Source organism: Juglans regia, chromosome 4 (assembly GCF_001411555.2).
Source record: "Juglans regia cultivar Chandler chromosome 4, Walnut 2.0, whole genome shotgun sequence".
Lineage (NCBI taxonomy): Eukaryota > Viridiplantae > Streptophyta > Magnoliopsida > Fagales > Juglandaceae > Juglans > Juglans regia.
Genome location: NC_049904.1, coordinates 8840618 through 8847098, shown reverse-complemented (window position 1 = coordinate 8847098; position 6481 = coordinate 8840618).

The window sequence follows — 6481 nt, the reverse complement described above, 5'->3', positions numbered from 1 at the left end:
TCTTTATCATAAGTGAGGTTTTTTTAATAAAGTTCAGGAATTCCATCCTCCTTTATTAAAAAAAATAAAAAGTATAATGTTTAATGTGTGAAAATTATAAATAACAAAATTTATTTTAAAATATTTTCTCAAGAGACTAATTATTCAACGCTTCTTTGCATAATAAAAGATACAATATAAATGAGTCATTAATGGATAACCAATATTAAATACAATGGACCTCGTGTTTTGTGTTCACAACTAATCCCTAGATTTAAACTGAAGATTCAACCAGCAGATCATGATACACAATTATATATGATGAAGTCACAGAAGCAACAGAATAATATTTTAGTAGGTTCAACAATACCAGTAATTAATTTATACGATTTGTACTACGATAGTTGAGCGCATAAACTATTAAAATCATCGTTATTTTTTCACTCAAAAATGTTATTTGTACGAACATATATAAGAGCTAATGGCTGCAGAGTGTATAGATAGATCCGAAGTCAAGATAGATATGCGTGCAGAGATCATTCATACTGTTTCATTTTTCACATGAGGTTGTTATTGTGGGGTTCTCCGGCTACTTTTTTTTTTTATGGAAAATGATATTTGCAATGGTATGATACAACATTTTATAGTGTATAAGTATTGCACAATCTTTTCAAAAAAAATAGTAAATACAGAATGTACATTAAAAAATTAAATTTTTAATAGTAGATCTGGATAGGACATCCCGACCGGTTAGCCCCTAAGATGGATATGGGCCCTTACCAACGATTAAAACACATATCATAACCGAGGAGTCCAGCCCAGTACAAAGGAAACCAGCCCATGGCCAATAACGACTGGATAAGCAAATACCGACAGAATAACTATCCAATCAATGACAAAAGATAAAGGAGGTTATTATTCAAGTTTGCTAAGAGATGAATCAACATCTCTAAATTTGAATTCGAATAAAGGATAACCACTATCCATGAGGGAACAAAGATAACTCATAGAGTTTTATATAAAGGAAAAATCCAGATAAGTAAAGGGATCGAATTATTGTTATTATTATTTTTATCCTCAAATTACTGACTTAAGCATCGGAGGAGTTCCCTCGGACTTCCGTACTCTCTACACTTTGGTTGCAGGTGATCATGAGGTGGTGGTGGTGAAACACGTCTATAACAGTTAGCGCCGTCTGTGGGATTTGTTAAGTCTCACACTTTGCGTGCTTTTCACATGTCCTTCACTACTCGGTCTCAGACAACTAGAGATCAGGGAGAAATTTCACAAAACATGGAGAAGAAGATTGCAGAAATGGAGGAAATGATAAAGAAGCTTACCACGGAGGTAGATTGATGAACAAATATGAGGAGATGACCAAGAAGCTATGAATCTCTTCTTCAATCGATCAGTTGTTGTCCAACAACACAAATCTACCATTTTCTATGAAAATTCAGACGATGCCCCTGCCCGCAAAATTTAAAATCTCGTCAATGGACCTATACAACGACTCGAAAGATCCAGTGGAGCACCTTGAGACTTTCAAAGCCCATATGACGCTTCACGGGTTCCCAGGGGAAATTGCTTGTAGAGCTATCCCTTTGACTCTAAAGAAATCGGCGAGAGGATGGTTTGGTGCACTACAACCAAACATCATAAAGAGTTTCAAAGAGCTAGGCCAACAGTTCTTGACCCAATTCATGGCTAGCAAAAAGTGCAGAAGACCCACTGTCAAACAACGAGAGGATGAAAGTTTGAAAGTATATTTAACACACTTCAATAAAGTAAAAATGATGATCGATAACCAAGACGAGAAAATCATGCTAGCAGCACTATTGGGGGGTGTTTGGCCAAGGAGCCCTTTTATGGTTGAGCTGGCCCCAAAAACCCCTTCCACCTTACGAAAGATTTCATGGACAAGATTGATGATTTTGTTAATACTGAAGACACCTTGATCACCTTAACCACTCAACCAGAAAGAATGAGTGACTAGGAGCAAAAAGGAGGACAAAGAAATGACCGAGATGGAGGTCAAAAGGCGAAAGGGATCAACAGGAGTCAAGGCGAGATGGCAATATAAGAAGGCATAGTAGCGGTTATGTACACTATTTAGAAAAGGCAAAAGAAGAAGAACCAATCGAGAACGAATGACAAACCGATAAGTACTACACTTATATCAAAACAAGGGGACATAGAACCGATAATTGCTACAACTTGAAACGAAAAGTATAGGAAATGAAGAACAATGGCGAGTTGGAATGGTTGATCGGCTAGAACATCACCCCTCCACGACGAACAAACGAACGAAAGAATGAGCACAAAAGCTGAAGAAGAAAGAGCCCCAGGCAACGGGAATCACCAAAAAGGGAGAGGAGGTCAAATGAACCTAGGGACCGAAGAACAAGAGTAGATAAAAACTGGAGAAACCCACCTTTAGGTGAGATACACACTATCGCCGGTGGATATGCAAGAGGTAGCCCAACTTCCTTAGGAAGAAAGGCCTATGCAAGGTGGGCAAGATATGAAGAAGTGATATGAACCCGCAGGAAAGGAATCTCTTGAACCCACAATCAATTTGAAAACTCCCCAAGAAAGCCAAAATCAAGTCAATGGATGGAGAACCTAGACCCGATGAGAACTCGTTTCAAGAACCTAGATTATATTAAAATTTAGACCTGTTGAAGAACACGTCTCAAGAACCCAGATTACAAAGGAGGAACGCCACAAAGGTTGTGATTTACCTTTGATAAGTTCAAAAGTTCAATTAAGAACAAGAGGAGTAAAACTCAACTCACAATGAATAAATTCATCAAATTTCATAAACTGATTGAAATGAGGCTACAAAGAGTATTTAAACCAAAACCTAATTAAAACCCTAGCCAAAATAATGTCCCTTTTACCCAAAATGCCCCTGGATGAACAGTGCCACGGCAACAGTGTCGCTGCTATAGTAACGCTACAGTAACCTCTTGAAACTCTAGTTCAATATAATAATAATTTTTCCAACATGCCCTTGCATAGGCCCCCTTAAGTCCTTCCCGTAAAAAATCCAATTATTCTAAACTAATGAAATAAGTTCTTTAAATGATTTAAATAAATTGAAAGCCTTCAAGTGCCCAAAGCCTTTAAGTTATGTTGTTGCCCTTTCCATAGCTATCAAATGAGTCAAAGCTGACTGAATCTTCATCATTTAAGCCCTTGAACTTGAACTTGTATTTGGTCTATCTGGAACTTGCAACATATCTTTAAGACTAGGCCCACATTGGTTCCCATCATTTCCCCTCTCCTCAAAAGGATTCGACCTCGAATCTCCACCTGAATCAAAGGGAAAGAGGTTAGTAACATTGAAAATAGCATAAACATGATACATACCTGGAAGATCCATTTTATATGCATTTTCATTAATTTTCTCAAGAATTTGAAAATGTTGATTCAAGCTACTCCTATCATTACAAGCAAAAGCATCAAAGTTAAAGGAGTAAGTGGATTAAAACCATAAACAATTTTAAAATGAGAAAAAGAAATAGTAGTATGGAAGGTTTTATATGCACACTCTAATAAGGGCAAATGATACTCCCAGATACATCCATGTAACAATTCAATGAATGGCAAATGATACTCCCACAAACATTCATGAAACAAACCTAAATCTTTCCTTACACCAAAATGATCAATCCAATTATATGCAAACTCAATGAATGGCAAGTAATACTTCCACAAATGTTCATGCAACACGTTAATGAATGACAAATGATGCTTCCACAAATGTTCATACGATACGTCAATGAATGGCAAATGGTACTCCCACAAACGTTCATGCAACACATCAATGAAGGAAAAATGATACTTGCACAAACGTCCATGCAACACGTCATTGTATGGCAAATGATACTCCCACAAATGTTCATGCAATACATCAATGAATGACAAATAGCCCCGAGTACAAGTATCCCCCACAATATCTTTTGACGAGGAAGATAGTCGAGGGGTTGTATATCCCCATGATGATGCTTTAGTGATAACAATGTTGGTGGCAAATTTTACCACCAGGGGGATATTAATTGACAATGGAAGTTCGACAGATATTTTGTTTTGGGATGCTTTCAGCAAAATGGCAATTGGCGAAGAATAGGTCAAACCAGCACCAACCATGTTAAAAGGGTTCACTAGAGATGCAATGCAACCAATGTGATCCATTACATTGCCAATATATGTAGGCACAAACCCTTATGTCGTCACGATGATGACTGAGTTTTTATTAGTAAGAACTCGGTTGGCATATAATGCGACCATTGGGAGACCCACGTTAAATGCGTTAAAGGCCACTACCTCGACTTATCATCTAAAAATGAAGTTCCCAATCGGCGAGATATGCATACCAAAAGGAATAGGCGAAGTATGCGGAGAGTAGGTCTTGGCTAGAGAATGTTATGTGCAGGAACTCAGACAAGGGCAAGCAGAGGTCAGTATTGTGGATTCTGAAAAATAGACGGTCCTCCCGCTGGGACCACATGTTATGGCAACGGAGTTAGAGACTAGAGATGAAGAAACCCTGAAGCATGGAGAGGCAGATGAACATCTAGATCTGGTAACCCTTGAGCAGAATCATCCCAAAAGTTATGTGAAGATCAGGACAAAATTGGCACAAGAAGAGAGACAACAACTGATAGACTTCCTTTTAGACCATAAAGACGTATTCACATGGAGTCATAAAGATATGCCTGGGATAGGCGAGGAAGTCATCAAACATGAGATGAACGTAGACCCAAAGGTACACCTAGTAAAACAAAAGAAGAGAAACTTTAGTACCAAGAAGTATGAAGCAGTCGCAGAGGGGGTAGATCGGTTGTTAGCAGCTGGATTCATCAAAGAAGCACATTATCCAAAGTGGTTGTCTAACATGGTGATGCCTTTAAGAGAAAATCAAATCAGGATGAAGAAGGCTGATTAAGAGAAAATCACTTTTATAACTTACCGAGGACTATATTGCTATAAGGTGATGCCTTTCGGCTTGAAGAACGCTGGGGCAACCTACCAGAGGTTGGTAAGTAAAATGTTTAAAAACCAGATCGGAAGAAGCATGGAGGTTTATGTCGATGATCTACTAGTAAAAAGCAGGGAGTTTGACCAACACATAAAAGACCTTAGGGAGGCTTTTCAGGTTTTAAGCCAGTACCAAATGAAGCTTAACCCAACGAAATGCGCATTCAGAGTGTAGTTGAGAAAATTCTTTGATTTTATGGTGTCAAAGAAAGGAATTGAAGCAAATCCCAGGAGACCCAGAGCAATAATAGAGATGAAGTCGCCCACAAACTTGAACGAAGTACAAAAACTGGTAGGCAAGATTGCGACTCTGAACAGGTTTGTATCCCGATCAACGGATAAATGGTTTCCTTTCTTTCAGGTGCTTAAGAAAGCACGAAAGTGGGATGCCAAATGCGAAGAAACATTTAATTAGTTACAAGAGTATCTAGTTAAACCACCATTGCTCAGTCACACCAACCTCGGAGAGTCAATATCATTGTACTTGGCAGTAACTCCAGACGCAATATCTGCTGCGTTGGTATGAGAGGAAAGGAATGAGCAAAAGTCGGTGTATTACGTAAGTAGGGCATTGAAAGGAGCAGAGATCAGGTATCCAAAGGTGGCGTTGGTCACCTTCGATGTGGTAGTAGCAGCAATGCGATAACGACCTTATTTCCAAGCCCATCTAGTAAAGGTAGGTCATCACTTCGTCACCTCTACAAAAGGTGTTGTAGAAACCAAACACCTCAGGATGGTTGGTCATATGGTCAATCAACCTAAGTGAGTATGACATCAGTTACAGACCAAAAAGCGCTATGAAAGGGCATATACTTGCCGATTTTGTAGCAGAGTTTCTTAATTTCAAAGAAGAAGTCCACAAACCACCTGAGAAGAGTTCATGGCAAGTGTATGTAGATGGGTCAGTCTGTCGAGTAGGTGGAGGAGTCGGGGTGTACACAGTAACAGGTGAGGGGAAAGAGTCGTACCACGTAGTATGATTGGAGTTCAAAGTGACAAACAACAAAGCTGCGTATGAAGCAGTACTCGTCAATTTGGTGATTGCGAGGATATTAGGAGGTGAAGAAGTCGAGATGAAAACCAATTCACAAGTGGTAGTCGGGCAAATCACAGGGGAATATTTGGCGAGGGGATAAAAACTAATAAAATACCTTCACCAAGCACAGGAACAAAGCAAAGGTCTAAAGTACTTTCGACTCAAGAAGATATCTCGTGGAGACAACTCCAAGGATAACCGATCAGCACACACGGCCTCAACAAAACAAGAAGAAACACTACCAAGGAAGCTTGGTTTACAAGCGATGGCTAGACCAACGGTAGGAGAGGAAAGTTTGCACATCAGGGAGAACACGCCAGAATGGGCTAATGATATAAAAAAGTATTTGGAGACAGATGAACTTCCCCTATCTCGGGAAGAGACGAGAAAGTTAACAAGCAGGGCGACTAGGATTACCATAAT